Source organism: Stegodyphus dumicola, chromosome X2 (genome assembly GCF_044657685.1).
Source record: "Stegodyphus dumicola isolate Sdum_Otavi_A_Nest chromosome X2, ASM4465768v1".
In the NCBI taxonomy this organism is placed as follows: domain Eukaryota; kingdom Metazoa; phylum Arthropoda; class Arachnida; order Araneae; family Eresidae; genus Stegodyphus; species Stegodyphus dumicola.
This window is the reverse complement of record NC_140781.1, coordinates 176,152,454-176,176,099: the sequence shown is the minus strand read 5'-3', so window position 1 is coordinate 176,176,099 and position 23,646 is coordinate 176,152,454. Positions and strand designations below refer to the sequence as shown.

General features: G+C 30.7%; 1 protein-coding gene and 1 long non-coding RNA gene across 5 annotated transcripts in view; one reads left to right on the top strand and one right to left on the bottom strand.

Annotated features, from left to right (window-relative positions):
* onecut (homeobox protein onecut) overlaps nucleotides 1-23,646 on the top strand; it is a 359,106-nt gene that overhangs the window by 66,925 nt on the left and 268,535 nt on the right. The window lies entirely within an intron of this gene.
* LOC146992981 (uncharacterized) overlaps nucleotides 1-23,646 on the bottom strand; it is a 249,674-nt gene that overhangs the window by 176,214 nt on the left and 49,814 nt on the right. For 2 of the 3 annotated variants that reach the window (XR_015038954.1, XR_015038953.1), the window contains exons 1-2: nucleotides 4,438-4,805; nucleotides 4,150-4,281 (exon numbers count right to left, since the gene is read on the bottom strand). This is a non-coding gene — a long non-coding RNA (uncharacterized LOC146992981). Of the gene's footprint in view, nucleotides 1-4,149; nucleotides 4,282-4,437; nucleotides 4,806-23,646 lie in introns of those variants that run through there. The other variant, XR_015038955.1, reaches the window with a different exon arrangement.

Here is a 23,646-nt window from a genome sequence, read left to right as displayed (position 1 = left end):
GCATTTCAATGAAACCTACACTGACTCATCCACTAGAGGGCACGCCTAGTTGGGATGCGTGGAGAGAATGGGTTGTGGATCACACAAAAGTGAGAGGCGATAAAATAAGGGGTTACACAAAAGCATTGTATAAATGCAATCTCGTCACATAACTTCTTGTATGCATTGATTTATTTATAAAACGCCTTTTTAGTTTGTATGCAAATTATCAGTAAAATTCATTTGATTTAACTTGACATTTCCTTCGTTTTTAATTTTTAATTAGTTTACTCTTTAAGCTTAATTTTATAAATTAAAAATTCTTTATTTTTAATTAATTGCGTTAGTCTACGAAAAAATATAAAAAAGTAAAGGCTTTTCAAGTCAAGCTGAGAAATTCTAAAATATCACTACAATGGAAATTATTTTATTTTTAGCAAATCTTATACCATTTGAAAGAAATTAACAGCTCACATTAATAAATATGTTGGATTTATGAATGAATAATGATAGAAATTTAGATGAGTCGATAGGTATTTTACATTGTATACATATACAGAGAGAGAGCTTGCATAATGTTCTTAACTCAGTGAATAATTTATATGTACTTGCCTTTAAATTCCGCGGAAAAAAATGATTAAAAATTTTATTAATAAACTCTAATTCCTGTCTCTCCCACCCCTCCACAAAAGTAAAAGACAGGGGGAAAGTTAAGATGTTTATCAATTTAGAGCTGAACACTGGTATAATGTAATATATCTTCAACATTTTGTACCATAACTGCAAAAAGATCAATCATTTAATTGTATGACATTTAACTGCATTTTAAAATAAAAGCAGTTTTGTATAGCCCTCCGTTCAGTTTAGTTTCTGAGTCTAGAATTTTTAGAAAATCTTCAAACAAGTTAAAATTTAAATGAACATGGATTCAATAAAATAGAGTCGAATATTTGATTTTAATATCAAATATATCACCACCAACAGCAGAAATATATTTCTTCTAGTAATATGATCTAGGTTTTTTAAGATTATTATGCTTTGTTTTCTTTAGGAAAACATACTTAGTTGAGGAAGGTGGAGTAAGATTAAAATTCTCAGATTAAATATTTTTCTCGAAGCTGAAATAACAAGTAATTTTGCTAAAAGCCGAAAAGATAATAAAAAGGATCATCTCTTAAGCAATACGCTCACTTCGAGATACCCTTTTGTATTATTATTAGTAATCTGAACTTGAGTAACTGTTACAGTTGTTTCAAAAACTTACATTTATTGAAAATAAATATTTAGAAGAAGTTTAAATAATTGCGTCAAATTGAATTTAAATTTATAGCATCTTTCATGGTTTTATCACACGGATACATGTCAATGAATGTTTTATTTAAACATTAGAAACAAACCAATGCTGTTTACATTCGCTTCACTTACGGGTAAAAAATATCAAAATATTTTATTACAGTATTTTCAGTTAATTCGATTTCACCTCAAATTGAAAATTAACTTCAGTACAGTAACTATGCGTATCACATATTCGTAAATTCTAGTTTGTTATTCATCACTAGCATTTTTTGTGAAATAGCAAAACTATGAAGGAAATTTTGGACAATAAAAAGTAACTTAATTTTATAGTATTCAAAAATGAGACAACAAAATATTAACTAAACACTTCTTGAAATTTTAAATAATAAGTTAAATGTTTTAACGAATAAAATGTAATTTCAGATGTAAAGGATTGCCATTATTATTTATTAAAGTAAGTTAAAGAGTTATATAGGCTTTGAAAATTTTACGAAGCTTTATCAGGCTTAGGGAAATGCATAAAAGTATGCGTAAACTAAACGCAATGTGAAGTTAATCGATTATTGCGAAAACCTATATATTTTTCAGGATAATTAGCATTACTTGATTTTCGTTTATACAGGCGTAAATAAAAATAAATACGTTTTAATTTGTCACCATAAGTTTAATCCTATAAAATAAAGCTGTAAAACATTTAGTAATACCATAATAAAGAAAGCAACTTTAAATCATTAAGTAAATATAATATTCTTCATAATCTGCGGAATTCTTTTAAAGAATTTTAATAGTCACTAAAGTGATTTTTCAGAGTTTAATTAATGCTTGTGATAAATCATAAGAATTCTGCCTGTAGCACTGATGTTGGGATAATGGCGAATTCTTGTAGTTTTTATTTTTTACACTTTTTTGAGAGACGTGCAATTTAGCTTATGTGCCATTTAGTTTCAGAATTTAGTCTGAATGTTACAAGTCAAATCAGCAGTGTTGGATACAAAATTAGTATGCGACCTTATTACATAACCAGAATTGGTTTCGATCTCAATTTTAATTCTTTAACTTTTTATTTAAATAAATACAAGCCTTTTTATTTTAAGTAGAAATTTGTACTCTTGTTTAATAAGAGGAAGAGCGATAGTAACATTGCAAGCGTATGTTTCCAAAAAAGCTTGAATGGTCTGCTAAGTAATGTTAAGTAAATAAATTAGAGTTATTTATCTTAATAACTTAAAAATACTTACATATATCTTTAAAGTTTAAAAATACATGTATCATTCTTTTAAGTTTGAAAATACTTAGACATATTGTTTTAAGCAATTCTTTTTCACACAGAAATGAGGAATTTTTTTAAACTAATAATTACAAACTCAACAAACAAATTAAATCTTTGGACTATCTATTAATTTGACACGTACTAATGTAATAACAAAACTTCCAAAATTCATTTTTGAATTGCTTATTTTCTTTGACCACTGAACTCAGCAATATATAGAGTAATAAATTAACTCGTCCTCATTAATTGAATACAATTTAATGTAAACATAATAGACAACGAACGTGACATGCTGGCAAAAGTCTGGGAAATGATATCTATGCTGTAAAATGCATAGTAATATTGAAAGGAAAATGTATTATTAACGGAAAAAATAAAATTTCTTATTAAACACTAAAAATAATTAATGAAGAAAAGCTAAATAATAATAATAATAATAAAAAGGCCAGTTAATGGAAAAGAGAAATGAAATTTTAGCAGATCAGCTATCTTTGCATCAAGTATTGTATTGAAAACTCAGTATCTGCTGTATTTTTCGAAATTGTTAGCTTCGTGACTCATATGCATACCGCTGCGATCGATTTATCATGATCTGTACATATATAGATGGAGAGAAAATAAAAATAATGTAATTCTAATACATAAGAAAAATTTTTAATTTTGTGCAAACAATATCACTTTTAAAAATACAATCGGAAATAGAGGATTTTAAGACATTTCGTGATTCATTCTAAATTGGCGTCTGACCCGGTGGTTAGTAAACCCACACTGAATTTTCATATGTCAAATTTATTCTTTATGCAGCAGAATCTGTCTAATTAATTGCTTGAAAAAGTATTATTTAAACCTGATACATTGAAGAGTATATTTCATAGGGATAAAAAGAAACAAATTATTATTAGAATCTTAACTCATTTTATACTTATTACTTATTTTTACTATTTAAAATTAAAAAATAAAATTCTTTTCATGATGTATTAAATTAAAACATTTTATATATTAAATAATGCCAACAATGAGACATATTGCAGTTCATCTTTTACTGACAGGAACGATAAAAATGAAACCAAATTAAAGTATCAGTAAATTATTCAAAAATTTAATTTATCATTAGACTTTGTAACTCACATTTCATTGTTATACTTTCTCTGTTAAATTAAAATCATTCTGCATTGAGCAAATTCCTAATCGCAAACGAAAATTAAACAATTTCTTTTTAATGTAAGGATATCTCATTGGTTCAGATATTATGCAAGTACAAAGGTACTAGGAAAAAGTAATATCATTACACAAACGTCAAAGTTAAGTTTTCTTTGACAGAGCACAGCTTTGACTTAAAGAATAAATATTAAAATTCCATAAATGATTATTCATTAATACCATAAGGTACGGTATTACGGATACAAGAAATAGAAACATGCATAGATATTATCATGCATCTGAAGAATAGATTTAATTAAAACCATTTTTTTAGAACCAGATACAACTTCTAAAATTTCTCTTAGCATATCGAAAAGGAAAAGCATTCATTAGTTTACCTTGCAAAACTATCTAATTCCTTTCTTGCCTGCAAAGTAAGCATAGAATGTTGGTTTTCTACTTACGTAATAAAAATGTTCTAGCCTTCTTTTTATTTCGAGACAGCAAAGCAGCTTTCAGTTGTACACAGCAATGGACATTATTCAACTCCATTAATAAGGTAAATGAGTGAGAAATGACTTCTTTTTATCTCCAATCTGAAATAAAAGATTTCATTATCACGTACAGTATTCATTAAAATTTTCTGAAAAATTCTGATAAACTGAATTTGAATGCTGCAATACTTCATTTACTCTAAAGCGGATATCATCATTTATATATCTTAATGAATAAATTTTTAGTTTAAAGCTCACCTTTCATAAATAAGTCCCATAGACCCCGAGATGTTCGGAAAGGTATGTTTGCTTTGTTACAAAATCAGTCTTTCAATAGAACAGCATGCTCCGGGATGTTTTTTAGCATCATTTAAATACGAATTCATCTGTAGAATTATTATTTCAGCAGTGCTTTAATTAAAATAATTAATACTGCTAAATAAACTTCACAGAGGGGTTCGATGCATTTCTCCGGGCTCATAAAGGTGAAAAGCATTTAGTTCATAAAGCTAAAAACAAAGAGGTAACGATTCATTTTCTTTACTCCAAGCTTACGAATTTCAACAGTACTGTGAAGGTAAGTTTATCAGTTTGAGTTTAACATGAAGCTATTAAAGCAGCAACATAGTTTTGTATCGATTATGACCGAAGGAAGAAACCGAAAGATTCTCTATCTGCTCCTCGGGCTTATCAGTGTTTATTCCCTATCAACAGAATAGCCTTGTTGCTTTTCTTTTCAATGCACGTATTACGAAATAAATTTTGATGCAGGCTTGTCAGTTTAATTTAAGGAAAAAAAGTGCTGTCAAAGAAAGCAGAACGTTGTAAAGATTCCTATAAACTGATTTATGCTGATAAAGTTTCAGCATATTTATGATCTATATACTTTTTTCAGTAGCTGAAAAATATTTTTTTTTTTTTTTTAAATTTCCTTCCTAAAGAAAGTGATTTATTTTTCCTCACTCATCTGTGTATTATTGAACCTCACGAAGGAATGTATGAAAATGACACCAGTAATATAATTTACATTCACCAGTAATATAACCGAAATTGAAATTTGCCAGTTTTCTACCTGGTATAGAAAATTATAGTCTTATAATGTAAATCATTAAATTTTTTTCTTCTCTAATATTTAACGAAACTAAAGCAGATTTTAATTAAACAGACTCAATAGTTAGAAAACTGTTATCAACATCTCAAAGAAAAGCAGTAAATAGAAGCAACAAATGTGAAAAAATGAGAATGGATGCAGAGACATTAGTTTTTATAGGAGCAAGAAACATGAAAATTCAGAAAAGAGTGTACAGACATTTAGTTTTTATCGGAGCAGGAAACATTAAAAATCAGCAGTGCTCTTCTTGAGATTCGAACTCCGTACTCCCCCCCCCATTCCAGTGTTAATTTAAAACAGGAACTTCTGTGTCATTTTCTGCCTCCCGGCTTGCCTCGTAACCATAGGAGCGGCAGATGCAGTCGAAGCTCACGTCACATATTTTTTTTCCCTCACTGCATTTCCGTTTAGCGTGCTTTGCATCGCAAAAAGCATGCGAATGAGGGCTGACTTGAACTACCAACTCAGATGAGATGGAGAATATAAGTGATATGCGGTAACGACGATATGCGTTACGATCGCAAACAGGAAGGGCTGGCAACGGCCTTGAAGTGCCTATTTTAACAAATATTCTATAGCCGAGAGTGCATTCAACAGCATAGCACGCAGTAAGGAACGAGAAAATTCTTTACAGAGATTCTTTGACATGTACGAGAATGCAATACAGGATGCTTACAAATAAAAAGGAAAAAAAAAATGAGTTCTAGTTGACTTCAAACCTTTGACATGTATGAGAATGTATAACAGGATTTTTACAAGCATAGAGAAAAAAATTAATTTTTAATTGGCTTGAGTACTCCGTCAATTTCTTTAGGTCTCGATATTTTATGATTATTTACGAGGTAGGTTATTGCCTTTATAACGTTTCTCTCCTCCCAAATGTCTTTTTGCACACAATAAAAAAAAGAAAGAAAGAAAAGTAAAACTGCATATTTCGTTTGTGATAGAAATTAAGTTCATTCTATGAATTTTTTTCTTTTTCTCTTCAGATTTTTTATTAAATGAAGCGGTAAGAAAATAGAACATAAATTTCTGTTCTAATTTTGGGGAAAAAAAACTGCTTTCTCTTAAAAACAGTCAGGACAAAAGACACGTTCTGCGTGCATTTTCTTTCATTTTTTTCTTTCTTTTCTTTTTTCTTTAATACTTTTCCGAATTTCTTTTCTATTCCACTTACTTTCAATTTCCCTGGGGCTATGCTGGGTGAACAGCTTCAGCTAACAAATTGGCACCTCTCAATGTATTCAGGGTAGCTACACCTATTGTGGTTGTACAATGGTCTGGCGTGATAAGAACTGAGGTAGGATGAAAAATACAGTTATAACCCTTTTATCTCCAAACAGCCTTAGTAATGCGAAAGCAATAAGGGCTTGCTTTTGTTAGCTTTCAACCTAACAGCTACAAGTGTATTAACTTGTCTGCCGACTTTTGGATTCCTGAGGCTAAGGTTAAAATATATATTTTTATCTGAAGCTATTTAGTTGAAAGAAATGACTTAGTAGCCGAAATATCTTCAACATCAAATCTAGAGGTGCGTATGCTATTTGTTTAAACATGTTTTCAAATATAAAGCAATTTATTTTTCACGTATTCTGTAAGATAATAATTCATTTGTCAATAATATGAAAAACTGTATAATAGATAGGATATTTCTCATTTAAAATGTCCAAACGAAAATTAAAAACTAGATTGTTGGTAAGAGCTTTCCCATCTAAAATGCATTGTTGAAGAAACATATTTAATTGCACAGCAAGAGAAGGATCAGCGATAAATACATCTGTTGTACTGTTCTTCATGAAAAATGAAAACATTCATTAGTAGTGCCGTTAATTCACTTCATTTTGCAAAATACAATTTAGCAAAATCAAACTTAACTTATTTTGCTCTTGATTATAAAAGTATGCAGCAGCCTTAAAACTATTGAAACTAATGATTAGTTGACGCATTCGTGCAATCTGTCACTTACATTTTCCGAAAAACTCATGAGATCATCATCTTGGAAAGTGGACTTAATTTATTTCAGTAAAGAGAACTCCGCCAATTAATACTAAATTTTCGAAGAAATTTACGCATGCTGTCTAGTTTTAGCTGTAAAATAAGTCGAGACATCATACTGTTATTTTCATGTTTCTTAAAAACATGATTTGTGTAGCGTACATTGCGGGATTTACAAAGCTTAAAATTCCTATAACAAATCAATCATTTGTAATCATCCCATCTCGTGTTTGACGCGCTATAATCATCCTTGGTTTTGCGCCATAATCTCTCACTCACTCACTCACTCACGCTATAACAAATCAGCTTATTTTAAGTATCAAATGTGCTTACTTCTGGTAATATTCCTTACGCATACTTTTTTGCAGTACTAGCTTGTAATTAATTAGGCATTCTGTCAAATATCTTATATGGTTTTTCTCTTACAGTGCTTCGATTTCATAGAAATTCTATTGTCTTATATAAATTCCTTAGAGCATGAATGAAACTCGTATTATTTTTGCGATTTGAGAGAGGGTGGTTTTCGCTGACTGAAAATTCGAGACAGTGAAATATTACTAATTTCTATTCGAAAATATTTATTTCATTTTCTCAGTTCTGTTTGTTCTAAGCTTAAAAAATAGTATTTCAATTTTTCCAAGTTTTATCTTTAAGTTGTAGTGTAATTTAAACATATTAAGGGATATACGCTAAAGAAAAAATATGCTCATCCGTATTGCGGAATATATTAAAGAAAACCAAAGACGACTTTTATGAACAGCTTGTTCCTGGTTATTAAGGAACATACAAAAAGAAAACCGACGACGACTTCTATTTCTTTTTTCTTTTTTTTTTTTTTTTTTTTTCTTTTCTTTTCTTTTTTTCTTTTTTTTTTTTTTTTTTTTTTTTTTTTTTTTTGGCTTATTTATACTGGTGGATAAATTTTACTATTCCAAAGATAAGTTTTTTTTTCTGCAGAAATTTGCAGTGTAAAAATGTAATAAAATTATGGCATATATAACAAACTGTTCTGCATAACTTAAACATTTAAGTAGTTATTTTTGTGAAACAGAATACTGAAAAAAATATATTAAAATCAAAAAAGCGTAACAAATATTTCACTACTTTTCTTTTTAAGTAAAATGTTCGCATCTTTGGCAATGGCGAAATTATGAAATGAAGGTCCTCTCTCACCTCAAGGTTTCGGAGCCATTCATCTTAAGACAAACGTTGCGTTTACTACTTTTTTAATCACTTAATGATTTGAACGCCCTGGGCCCCTGTGAACACGGAGTCCTCCCAACTGCGATTTGCGCAAGCCCATAAAATGCTTCTGATTCTCGATAAGATAAAGTGTTATATGATAGTTGTAATTCATTGGTAATGATTTAATTTTAAATGTTCATTCCAATATGAGAAATCTTATGCATTTTAAGATCCTGCATAGTTGTCTGCAGTGCATATCAGTTTACTTTTTACCACAGTTTAATTATATTGAGAATTTTGTATCGTACTGTACCTATTACTAATGAGCTGAGAAAAAAAACATACAATTTATATACTATGTGTCATACGTATATGCCTAAACACGAATATTACATAATCATTCAGGTGATTTCAAGAGGAGGTATTTCATGATTAAAAAAAATCGAAGTTATAACGCATAAAATATATCCAATCTGTTTGTTCTGTCGTCTACTGTGGAAATAAAAAAAATCGATGCTCATAACTTGGAGCAAACAAAGAAGGAGATAAAAATGTATGCTATGAAGTTGGAAACAAAATTTGTACACACGCAAAGCAAAAATAACGTATCAAAAACTCTACTCTTCCGAGGCAAAATTTTTAAGGATAGTTATGGATGATTATTTGCTAAGGTGTATGAAGAGCAAAGTATAGCATCTAGCAAGTCGAGAGGGTAACCATTATATGTTATACAAAGACTGAGATTTTATTGGTATATGGTGTGCTTCGTAGTTGTTTAATGCTGTTGGATGAAACTTTCTGGAAAAGACTTAAAGTAGGCACAGCTTTCTTGACTTTTTCTTGTTGGTTAATACAGATTTTTAGACCAACAGTTCTGTGTGTTTATTCTGTTTAGAAAGACTTGTAATTTACACGATAATTTCTTGCATTTGGCTCCAAAATCATGAAATCTAACTTATAAATGCTGCTAAAATTTTACGTAGTAGCCCAAACATACGAAAGCCACCAGAGAAGTATGCTGTTTAATATCACCTCGTGTATCAACAGTCTTGAAAGAACATGGTCTTTATTATTTTACTAAGATTCTAATTGCGCAAATAACGATGAAGACAAATTTTGATCGAAGTAATTGGGCTTTCCCTCTCTTATATAATTAATCAACCCTTTTGTTTAATATTACGTAGACATTTTTTTAAATAAAAATTAAAATGGCGGTAAAAAGATAATTGCCATGATACTACATATAGAAAATTTTCTGCAGTTCTAGAGTTAAAGCTTATATTTAATTAGAAATTTTTATGAATTTGTGCAATGTGCTGCTTAGATGAGTGTAATATGAACAGTAGGAACGCTGACTGAAACCGCGAAATGTGAATAAAGCCTCTTATTATGTAATGTAAATAAAATTTTCAAACATTTAGCTCAATGATGCAATCACTTCCTCGAAGTACCGTTCCCGTGGCAGAAAAGGCAAATATAATAGAGATGAAATATTTCCTCGATTTATTATATCAGTGCAGTATATAATGTATTATAATATTAATTATAGTATATAATGATTATAGTATATAATGATTTATGAATATTGTAATTATAGTATATAATGATTTATTATATCATTAAGTATATCAGTGCTAGTTTTTCAGCTACTGTGGCGAGTAGTGTTCCACAAGCTAAGATTGAACCTATACGTTCATGTTATTATAGAAGAATATTTATTTTATTTCTCATTCGTATGATTTTTTCCATATACGTAACTTTGATTATCAAGCTTCTTTGAGTCATTCTTTGAACCAAACGCTATTTCCTTCGATGCAGAAATAGAAGCTGTCAGGTTGTCAGCTCAATATTTAATTATAGGAGCAAAAAAAGTTTTTTAATGCTGTAATTTTTTCCAATTTTATGGCAGCAATTCATGCTATTTCTTTACACTCATTTGTAGACTCAAAGCGAGTGAAAGAGGTTATATGCTAATTCGGGATTCTTAAAACTAGAAAACTTTGTTTTTCATTGGGTACCCTTGCACCGTGGTCTATTTCACAATGAGATCGCTAAATTGTTAGCAAAGAGATGGACAGAAATTGTTCACTCATGTTACATTAATTATACCATATGATTTTCGATCATAGTGAGATGTTTAAAAAACACGTTGGATTAAAAAAATTAAAAAAAAAAGGATTGATCTCATTTACTGGATAAAATTCATAGTTTCCCAAGAGGACACACTATAACAGTTTTCCGTTTAAAATGGGATGTGGTTATTTAGGAAGTTATTTACATAGTGGATGTGAAGTTATTTACATAATGTATGGAATGTGGTTATTTAGCAAGTTATTTACAGTTGTTTACATATGTGATAACGAAGTGATAGATGCCAAACGCATTTAAAACTGTCCATCTTCTTCGGAAAATATTTTTGAAGTAATGCTGATATGCGAGATTTATGACTCAAGCCTTATGGGCTGGCTGACTATTTTGAACAGCTTCTAATTTTAATGAAATGTTTTTAGACTGTTTTCATGCTTTTTGTTCCTGTTATTACGTTTTTAAATTTTATGAGCTTTTAAACTTTATTTAGTATGTTTTTAATCCTTTCTATATTTATATTCTGTGTTCCTACACATTAATGAATAGTCTTGAATTAACAACTCCTTTCAGTGTTAGAGGACTTTTATTTTTGAAGCTTCATAATTTTATAATTTTTTTAAATATTTTTGAGAAGGTGTGGGGAACTTAGCGTTTCTTACCGTCTACAAGTAAACGTCGTGCTTCGTAGGCATTTAGGTTGAATTACTATAAGTACTGTACCTAACTGGTTGCAATTTTTCATGCTAATTTTTATTAGCTCACATATACTGCCAAAAATGTCTTGATAAAGATGTAATAATAATAAATAATTAAATAAAATACACACCTTATGCTTTATATATTATCTGGAGGAGGGATGACTACGGATATGGATATGATGCGCAACTTTAGTTTCACCAGGCATTTCTATTAAATTTTAGAAAGATTCGAGTTCATATACGGAACGCTTGAGTTATTGAAAAGAGGGCATGTTAAGCGAAGCTTTCCTTTTTACATCGTGAAAGATGATATTAGAAATTTATGCAATATATCGAAAAGGAATTCCTTTTGTGAAAGTAATATATGTGTGTGTGTATGCATGCATTCAGTTTTTCGTTTTTATTCTTAAGATTTAGGGCTTTTAATACAATGTATGCTATAAAATATTGCATAGTTGAGGAAAAATTAAATTTGTATTATGATCCAGAAATGCCAATTTTCTCCCCAAAAATGTAAGGAAATTATCTCTGATGATATCTTATGGGTGCGCATGTATATGTTCATAACACTTTACTGAATATTTTGAAGTTTTTATTGAATTTAATGTCACGCGGTTTATTTTTTTCCCTTGAAGTTTTTGGTAACTTGCGACATTTAGTTATAAGAAATATGACTATATTTTTGCATTTTGATGGAGATTTCCATGACAAGAAGTCACGGAACTGTTCACTGTTCTTATAATACAACGTTTCACAAATTTTATGAGCTCCTTATCCACATTTACATATTTACCATTTATCGCGACCCACATGCATATACTTGCTGCGAAAAGAAAAGAGTTAGGCGAAGGCTTTTAAAAGGAAATAATGTAATAATGAAGTGATATTATAAAATTATGCACAGATATTAACAACTCTTTGACAATTACAATTTAATTCGTAATTAAATATAATCGTGAATAATTATGTTTTTACATAATCATTCACGATTATATGTTTCAAAAAGAATGCTTCGAAACATTTCGCGACCAACAAAAAAATATTCTTCTGATCCATTGTTCCGACTTACACTTAGAGAATCACCATACTAATACCTCCTACACAAATATTACGAAAAATACCTCAAGTATCTAGGGTGGCACACGAAAGTGATAAAACTGATTTCTGGTTTCAGATTTTCAAAAGTACTTATATTTAGTTAAAATCGGAGCTTTAATATCAAAATATGAATAGTCGGACACAAGAGTCAGACATGAATATGCTTCTGGAAAAATGACAGTGCTTTGTGGTTGATATATCTAAACCTCTCAGGGAGAATCATGGGCTCTTGAATCCGCTGCAAAGAAGGATTTATTTATCTTTTTACATTTTTGGAGTTTGCGAATGGCCCCTTTCGGCAAGGCAACAGCTTGTGCAAACAGTTTAAGGGGGAGGAAAGGAGTTCTGAGCGTAAGTAGCAATGCGCACTCCGTCTCCCCCCTCTGAAAATCCCACGGTGCACTTTCATCTACAGAGTCACTCGAGCGGATATAACCATCTCTTCCCCCTTCACCCAGGGGGATGCAAGAAGGGACTGCGAGGGGATCTTCAATGACACTGGAAGAGCTGGGGAAAACAGTAAGAGGAGGGGGATCAAATGTTGAAAATACTAGATTGCATCCGAGTTTAAAAAAAAATCTGTAGTGTTTACAGCTATCATGAAAAAGCAAAAGGAAAGACTTCTGGTTTTTGTATTGAAAAGAATTTTTAAATGGCTTGTTAAAAATTTTAAAACGGTAACATACGTGCTAGCTGTATGAGTTTCGCCGCAATTTTTTTGGCTCTATGGAGAAAAACCCGGCTCATTCAAACCGCTTATAAAAATAGACTTACGTACTCAAACATATTTTGAACCGATTGTCTCAATTTATATCTATTCATGTGAGGCAGCTTTCAAATACAAATTTATTTAATTGGACCTAATACAAATTTATTTAATTGGACTGCATCATACACATACTCAAATGAACAAAGAAAGTCACATTGAAGAAAAAAGTTGTCTGAAGCAGAACTTCCGTTTTTAGTATCGCGACCCATCTGCATACAACTACTTTGGAAAAGAAAATAGGAAAGGAAGGAATGAATACCTTAGAAGAAAATAATATAATGGAGAAGTAATTACAAATAAATGCACGTATTTTATAAAAATTAGCAATACATGCAAATTAATGAATAATTGTAAATAAATATTTATAATTATATAATAACTCAAAACTTTTTGAAAAACGCCAAGTATTATCTCGCGGCCTACACTTTGGAAACTATTCGACGTCATTGAAAATTTAAATTTGATTTTTTATTTATTGAAGTTAAATTTTTTATTTAAAAAATTATTTTGTAGTGTCATTAGGTTTCTTGAAGCAGGAGATATAAAAAAAGAGCAATGCCCTCACCAGGGCTCAAACCTGGTCCTCTCGAAAACGCGCCGAGTGTGCTACCGTTACACACCGAAGGCATGCTGGAAAGAGGGAGAAAATATCTTATTACGGTAAAGCACTCAAAGACTATATGTTTCAGAGATTATGCTTTCTTGAGGACTTCGTAAGGGAGATCAACTCATATTCGTAATGTACATGGCGCAAACAAAGGCAACATCTAGTTAACCCCAAGGTTTCTATGCAAGAAGTTTTGTTCTTTTTTAACGTCGCTATCTTTCAGTCTGCTCAAAAGCAACTACTCCTTTGTGCCTTTTTCTCCCACCTGTTTAAGCAAGTGACGTCAGCGTTAGGAAGAGCCCAACCTTGTTTGTCTACTGACCTTGGTTAACACGTTCAACTCTCGGGAATGGATGCCAGAAAAAATTACCAACAATCAATGTCCTAGCCCTATAGGCCCTTAATTTTTTGTAAACTCACACATGACACAGTTACCTAGTGAATGCTAATTAAGTAGATGGACGAGTAGGCATTGTTTTTAGTAGAATATCATTTATTAATTTTATAGGAGGTTTTTATTCCAATGTGTGAAGCACTGTAAAGTTAAATGTTAATGCCTCCTTTTCTTACTAGCTGGGATTCATTTCAAGATACAGGACTTTGTTTCGAGCCTTCATGTTGAGAAAGAGATATTTATAACTGTCTTTAAACACTTTTCGTTTCGAATTTAGTCTGAAATCCTTGAATTTAAATTATTAGAGTTTGTTTGGGTGAGATTGCTATGAACTTTCATTAGCTTTCATCTCTTGAGCCCAGTATTTTGTAGAAAGGAGAGAAGAATAATATCAAGTATCAGTGTGAAGCAGAGTTTAACAAATAATTAATCTTGTTGTCAAGAAAAACTATGTGAAGATTTATTGCTTGATTTAATCAAAGCATCAGTGGTATGATAATTGCCTCTCAGGCAAAATTCATTGATGTAAGAAGGAGAAATATTTCAAAATAATTCAACATTTCAAATAAAAAAGAATTTCACCTGTAATTACCCGGCACAATAACAGCGGGAATTTTATGCTAAATTTAATAGAATGGTAACACTGAAGATCATTAACCAATTCAAAAGAAATTACCATATAATTCCGAATCGGAATTCAAAACAACGTTGAATATTCTGCACATATTTCATACCTAGAGTAAAGAAAGAGATATCTATTAAGTAACGACGACAATAGCTGGACCTTTTTTCATATGTATATAATTGCTTTTAAAATTGCAGAAAAGGCAACGAACTTGTAGCTTTTGAGCTCAAAAACACAAAATGAGGAATCTAAAGAGATTTCAACTTCTCTGTGATAAGCTAAGCAATGAAAAGTATCGAAAATAATAGTTTCCTCTGCAGTATGAGGCGCAACTGTAAACTGTATACTGCAACGCAACTGTAAAAGTTTCTGTAAAAGCTTTAAGACTGTGTTCTGTAAAAGATTTAGGGGTATAAAAGTTTCTGTAAAGTGAAGTCCACCTTACTTAAAATTAGCATAACTAGCTAAAAGAGGGAGAGTGATGAATGCAAGAATTATTTTCGTTTCAAGGTATGATAACTTATCAGTGTTTATTAAACTGATTTAGGATGGTGAAAAATATTCTCCCCCCCCCCAAAAAAAAACGAAATTTCAAAAGAGAGATGCAAGCAAGACACTCACTTGGTAAATATCAGATTTAATGTAATGGCACGATAACTGCTCACAGTAGCTGCATTTTGACTTTTAGAAGAAGAATAATCCTTTTAAAATGTTAGGTTTTAAGTAACTGAAGTATTGTTTAGTTGCTTTTTATTATTATCTCTCTAATGCAGTTTTTTCTTGCTGACTAAAAAGTGTAGAAAATATTTTGCATTAGAAGGACATATTTTATTTAAGCAAGATACTATTATGCCATTTTTACTAAAGAATGTAACACTACGTAGTTTAAGAAGGCATATGAATTAAATTATCTAAGGAAAATAACAGTATATTTAAAGAGAATAATTGAATTTACTTGAGCAATGTATTGAATTTGGTGCTGTGAAGTGAAATAAAATGAGGGACTTTTATGTCAGAGAAACTTAAAAGTCCGTTATTCGTATGCTAAAATGCTTCAGGCTCCGAGGCTGTATTCTTCGTTTTGCGTGCTTGATTAGGCAGAATTGCACTACCTTATATGGATGTTGCAAATATAATCACGCCATCAATTAGGAAATGAATGATACCAACGCGATTAAATAGTTAGTTCGTTATTTATTCAACAACTGCCATACAAAATCTTAGCTTTTTGTGTTATAGCAACGTTGCTATGACGCTAAAAGCTTTTATTCGTTTTACACTCAAAGCATAAAACGGAGAGCTTGTTAGTTTGTATGATTACCATTTTTCATGAACTTCTTTTATGATTCAAGGTCAACAAACTTTGTCGGTAAATTTTTGATATTGTTTGTTGTTAATGTTTATAAAGATGTAAATCTTTATTATTAAGTTATTACAAAAGTAAGGACTAAGCGGTATAATAAAACACTGTATTTTCTAAATGTTTAGACTTGCATGTAAATTGACGTTTTTTCCTCAAATATCATAAAATGAGTATCATCTAATTAGGAAAATTTAGCATCTGATAATATAATTTAATTCCTTATGCGATTTCGAGTCATGAATTTAGGGACAAATGAAAGTAAACGTTTTGTTACCTGCCTTACTGTTCGTAAATTATTCATCATAATCTTCAGCGAGTAGAGAGATTTCTTTGCATAATAAGACACTCAACTGACCAATGTCTTTACGAATGTGGTTTATGCCAATTTTATTACGTTAGTTTACGAATGTGGGTTATGTCATATTTAATACGTATGCCACAATGGTTTGGTTTGGTTCGGTTTATTTAATTATGGCAAAGCACTCGAGGGCTATCTGCCTAAGGGAAGGGATGCCTTCGTGGAGGACTTTCTAAGGGAAACTGGCTCGTATACACGTTACACATGGGGAAAACCACAAAACGGCCATGCAGCCAGCCCGTTCGCGGGATTCGAACGTCGGACCGAACTACCAGTGTTCAGTGACTTTACCACTCGGCCGCTGGTGGGCTCCGTATGCCACAATGTATAAGATCTGGTGAAAAATATGTAACTTCAACAACAATCTTTACGGAAAGAGCACAGAAGTTTCATTTCCTTGCACTTCATTTGCATAATTATCTTCCTAAATTTCCTCTCTACATTTCTATCTTTAAGATAACTTCAGTACTAAATTATTTAGGAGTATAAGTGTTATTTTTTCGAAGCTATCCTTTACATCTGGTATTTAAAATTATCAAAATTACCCTCAATAGAATCAAAAATTTTAGTTTAAAATTGAACTAAAACTCTGATCTAAAATTATTTACTTCAACAGTTAAAAATGAAGTAAGTTAATTACATTCCGTATGACACCAGTAAATGTCTTTCAGTGAAAAGAATATTAAATGTAAATTGCAACTTTGTCTAAATACTCATAACGAAATAATTATACCATATATATTTGTATAATTAATGGTCAGAAAAACATCGTAAAATAATAAAGAAAATCATATTCCCACATCAACATAATTCTTAACTTAATAAGGTTTTTGTACTAATTCCAGTTCTAACATGAATTTTCAAATATCCCCTTTTTTAAATGCGTTGAAACATTTGATCCTTAAACTTACTTGCATGTGTAGAGAGACTATTGTGGTATAGTTGCCTCACTTTTTCCCAAACTTTGTCGTAATGAGCTTGATTATATATTCATGCGCGGCTTTGGCTTAAATATTTATGCAGTGGAGCTACTGTCTTATTAATAGTTATACTTGGTAAACAAAAGAAACAATGTAGTTAAACTGCAGTTAACTCTCCTGAACTCTGCCTGCTTTAGAAAATACTGTCTTGGGGATTTCAGTATGTTCTGTTTCGCCTCACCTTACTTGCGCAATCTGAACGAAACATTGTTGACTCCTAATAGCTAATGCTCTTGAAATAAATGATAAAAAGAAAGATATACGAAAAAAAGCTGTCAAAACTTCAAATATGTATTAAAATGTAATACTTCATATTTTTTGCATTACTAGGTACGAACTCAATAAAACTCAGCTGGCGTTGGGAACGACTTTAGAGGAGACTTTTCAAACATTTTTTGGACCATTACGTTACATTAAAGATTTTTGGACCATTTTGGGCCAACATTAGACCAAATATTGAACCATTTGGATAAAAGGTTTTGGATCATAACACTGCCATAAATATATTATCTCATCGCCTTGGCAAGTATTGTCACAGCATGAACTATAAGGAACCTTTCCCACGATTTCGCACTTAACCTGTTCTCAAAAATGTTCATGTTCCTTTTTGGGAAAAACATAAGTGGTTAATTTATCTTTCGAATTTTCAAACAATCCGGAATTTCTTAATAAATTGGACAGTTTAAAGTAATAAACACATTTCTTAATAATTTCTTTCATTATTTTATTTTTATGAATATATCTAACGGATATCAATTAAAATACAAGCAGTGTAATTTTAGTTACTAAAAAAATGCTTTTCTCACCGTATTTTATGTGTCTGGTGCAGAAATGTTTGGTTTTCCTCCTGAATAAGTCGCACATTTCGCTTTTAACGGTATCGTTGGTGATATGAAAAATTCGAATATGTGAGCAGGAAGAACACGTTGAAAAAAAAAAAGTAAAAAGCACAAAAAAAAAAAAAAAAAAAAAAAAAAAAAAAATTTTTTTTTTTTTTACTCCCTTCTTGTTCCTGTGCAAAAGATTTAATCTTCTTTTAATTTTTCCAATGGCATTTTAGTTAATTCTTCAATATTGCTGAGCAGAGAGTTAACGCTGTTGACAGAAAATAGTACAAATTTAATAATTATAAAGCAATAATTTAAAAATTACTGACCGGTATTCTATTACAGCTTAAACAAAAGTAGCTGCGAGTTATAAACTGAGCAGCTTTAAGCAATGTCAAATAAGGCAAAGCATTACTTTAATAAATTATTTTCATTTCCTTGCAATTTAAAGGGCCGAACACGTGTTCACTGTGGCATCGATTAACTTTCAAACTTCTATTCGAGAATTGGAATAAAAATTAGTAAGTTTAACATTGAAGACTTAACATTGAAATAGAAAGCTTCTCAACATGAAAGTGTGTATGATATGAGATACCATATTTTCTCATCTAACTTATTAGTGGTTTCTGAAAATTGTAAAAATTTTCGCGTAATTTTCCTCTTCCTCAATGCACTCAGAAAATAAGCTTCCCTAAATTAAAAAAAGTTAATTAAACAATTACGGATTTGTAGTGATTGTTTTTCGGCTTACTAACAAAGACAAATTCTCACAAACTACCTGCGAATGTTACGCTGAATATTTCCCTTCTAACTGTTGAAATTTATGCCAACCTAATACAAGAACCGACGAATCACAGCGACGTAAACACGAACTGACATTCAATCTCTGATTTCGCTGAGTCAATTGCACATTCACCTTCTCTAATTATTTATGAATGATTTGAGGCAGCAGAAATGAAGATACGTTATTAGATATAGTAATGTTAATATTACTATTGGAATGTAGTGTTAATATTGCTATGTATTCTTATTGGAATTGTTTCTTTAAAAGAAGTAATATTGTGAGAGTTACTTGTAGTTGTTATCCATGACTACTTTTCATTTGTTGTGTACTTATTGTAACCTCGTCTTTCGGAAATTAAATTATTCGCATAATTTTCCCCTCTAGAATTTCGAAAGATCAAATTAGTAAAAAAAGAGGAGGGGGCTACTGTATGACAAGACAGTTTTTGCTGAAGGCCAAACTGTTGATTTATTATTATTATTTTTTAAGACTTCGTGAATAGCTGCGTAACTTTTTTGCTAGCCCATTCGTTACAGGCACGTAATACATTGCTCTTTCTGTAATCCAACTGTTATAAATTTAATTTTTTAAACTCTTTACACATTTATTTAAAGAAAGATTTTAGACGTTTTTAGCACATAATTTCAATTTATCAGAGCCCTTGAATTTTACCAAATAATTAAGTTCATAAAAAACTTCCAGTATTACGCATTTTACACTATACGTTACACAAAATTATTACGTCTTTTCGATCACAACTAGAAATTTGTTTCAAACTCTTATGTAAATGCTCGGAACAATATAAATACTTACGTAAAAATAGGAAGATAATTGCAACGAAAATAGATACTCTAAAAATGGAAGGAAAAAAGAAGTTAGTGAATGCTTAGAACAAGTACCAAATTGAGAAAACTCTGCACGAGCTTGTAACAGAGAGTTGCGAAATTAGAGATGAAAGGAAATAACCTTCCTTTTTTTACGGCAAAAGATATTAGCGGCAGGGAGTAAAGTTAGAAAGCTTTAAAATTAGTTCTCTTTGATTTCCTTTTCAAGAAATTAAATCCCAATTCCTTTCCAATAAAGAAAAAGGAACATGTTTTGTCATCTGGGAATAAAGAAATTTCACTTTCAGTAAAAGGAGATTATTTATTATTTTTATAGTTTTTATCTTGTAATTTTTTTCCTTATAGCATTTTCATTTTTATTTTTAGAGTTTGTACTACTATGAATTCTTATTTTAATTTTTAATTTTGATATATTTGGATTTTTGTGTTAAACCTCTTTTACACGATTGCTAATATTAATATTGTTGAGGAATAACCTTGCTTGATTGAATTTACTTTTAACTTTAGAATCTTTAAGTCTATATATATATATATATACATATATATGTGTGTGTGCAATAATTGGTCTTAAAAATAATTATGTCTCTATCAGTTACATAGTAATTCCTAAAAGCAACCACCGTGCTTTTGTACGATTATTTTTTACATACATTCTCAAGGTTGAGTAAAGTAGGAAACTGCAGTTATGGTTTTTAAAGCTTCATTCACAGTGAAGAAAAATACTGACTTAGTTCCAAATATATCATATAATTGCTGTGTTTGTAATCTTACTTATAATGTTACTTGCGGATACGGAAAGCCACTGTGTATGATGTCACGACAGTGTAAGATATTGTTGGAAAAACATCGCTACAAAGCATAATTGTGGGGATAAAACGAAACTTACTGGCAGATCCAGAGGAATGTTAAAAGAGAAGTACTATGTCAAGAATAAATCCTACTATGAAAAGGAGACAATTGAGAATTACATATGCATCTACAGGAACACATTAGGAATCATACATTGTTTTCATCTGAGTTAAACTTCAGATTATTTCTTACCTCAGGACGAGATAATACCAGCTTTGGATTCAGACTGTCAGCTTTTCATAGTAAAATACGGAGTCGTTCAGTTATGCTGTGGGCAAATATGTCGGGACTTCCAGCAGATCCAGCTATCACCTTGTTAGAAGGAATGAATGTGGTTGACTACATAATCGTTTTCAGAAATCATATGTCTATTAATAATGCATACAACCGTTTCGAGAGGGTAACACATCTCTCAAGGTGTTTATGTCCCCATTCATCAAAGTTAAATTCTTCATTCGTAATCTGAAAAATATGAAAATGAATTTACCCATCTCTCTTGATTTGGACAATAACCAGAAATAAATATCATTCAACCACAGAGTCTGTGCTGGAAAAAAGAGCGAGATCTTGTTTACTTACGTGTTTAAAGAATAATTAAAAATTAAATCATGTATATTTAAAAAGCAGAATTAGAACTAGACAGACTGAACCATTACAATTGGTGGTAAACAAAGGCAATTAAAGAAATAGTTTGATGAAACCCAAAACGAAAACATTTACGATAAATTTCGGACCTTTAGGATTTACTAGTAAAATTCAGAACTTTTGAAATTTTAGATTTGTAAAGTAACATATATCAAAACATAACATATAGCATAGCATATATACAAAAACACACACATATATATTATATTATATTATATATAATAGTATAATATATATATATATTATACTATATATGTGTTGTTGATTAAGTGTTTTGCGCCAAAATTGCCTTCCAAGTTGTTATGCCATGCAGGGGGACTGCAAGATACCCAAACTATAAACAATAGTGTGCGCATTTTTATTAACACTTTGCATACTTCCACAGCAACTGCTAAGAGTTCCTTTAAAATTTTCAAGAACTTGTCACGATTCCATCATGTGTCTCCATCATGTATAGAGTGAAATAATATAATTAAGTTTCAGAAACGAATAACAGATCCCACACATGCTCCGAGTTTTAATCGATTTAGAATCATGACTTTCACAATAAAATAAATTAGATAAATGCAGATTTATTTCTAGGGGAAAAGTTAAAACATCGTGTGTGTGGAAGCCAAGCATTTGATGTTAAGGCCTTGAAAGCAATATCATTAGGTGTAAAGTCGAACTCAGCCAAGCTCGTTGGAGCGGGTGAAAAAAGCATGCGTAAAAGGCGAAGATCTTGCCATCTGTAACACTAAAAATGTTTTCTATCGGCTTCTGTGATTTCTATCATTTATTCACATATTTATGAAAGATATATTAAAAATGTAAGTGAAATTATATTAATATACAATCCGGAAACAAATTCTGAATTTAAATTTTGAAAAAGTGTTCGACATCCAAAGGATAAAGAATTTATTTTCCGTTATTCAAGGTTCTGATTTGCTGAAATACAATGCATGATCTTTGGAATCTAAATAAGGAATTTTAAGAATTTACAATTTGTTAAATGAATTTTGCAGTCTTTTGTATTGTACTCCGTTATGCTTATAATCACAGACCAGTCATCTAGATTTGGATTTTTAGTAAATTAAAATCTACAATGTTTAATAATTTTCAGCTCCGTTTTTCTATGCATTTTCCTCGTTGTTACATATGTTTTATCTTCTTCAGTATTTCATTCGCACTGAGCTTTGTCACAACCGTTAGCATAAAATTCGATTAATTGCCTTCACTTAATTTTTTTTATTTCAGAATTTAAGTAAAGATATTTACCTATTGTCATAGCCTGAAATGTACATAGAAACAATTGTTAAGCATTCTCTCCATCATTTTATTACGTACTCGGTACCGTAATTAAGCTTCGGAAGGAAAAAATCTTTCAATTCCTTTCTTTTTAAATGCGTTAAAAATCTGCCTCAAGCTATTATACATTAACTGATGTGGAAACAAAACGAACTATTAAGGTAAGCTTTACCGTAAAGAGAGATAAAAAGAGATCTCAAAAGAAGGGGGGATTACAAAAATTGTGCTGCGAGCGAATTAATCTCATTTGTATGCCGCCAAAAATTAAAAGCAACTGCAAAAACTTCATTTATTACATTACTTGGACGAGAACGAAGGGGGGGGGCAAAAAATAACTCTTCCCTAAAAATCGATAAGAATTTGAAAAATATCTCAGGTATCTGGGTAACTGTAAACTCGAGACTTTTGTTGGCTAAACTAATGGGATTTTCCTTAGGGGGAGGAATGTTTGTTATTAAGAGGGTAGTCATGTAGTTGTCAGAATTCTCATCTTCAGAATTTCCCTTATGAAATACGCGAATTTTTGTTCATAAATTTGGATGACCTTTCGAGATTGAGCATTAACGCTTGGGTCTATTTCAAGGTATTTGAAACAGAGAAAATGCGTCTGAAAATAATTGGTATTAATTAAGCAGTAGTTTTGAAATGCATTCCGGTCGGAAAGATTTTTTTTAATTCATAGAATGACATCATTAAATTGTGAACAGGGTTTTTGTTAAGGAACATAGAAAGCTATAACTGGATTTAAAGAGACTTAAATTTAAAATTAGAGATCTTTTTCATATTTGTGGGATACATTTCTAAGTAATATTTTTAATTAGATGCTCTGCTAACGAAAACAATTTTTAAAAGAAAAATACAGTTATTCAATAACCCATGGACCTGAACTCTAAAAGAATGTTATGAATTATCGTATTACTACTAGCGTTAGATGACGATAAGCAGAAAAAATTCGAAGT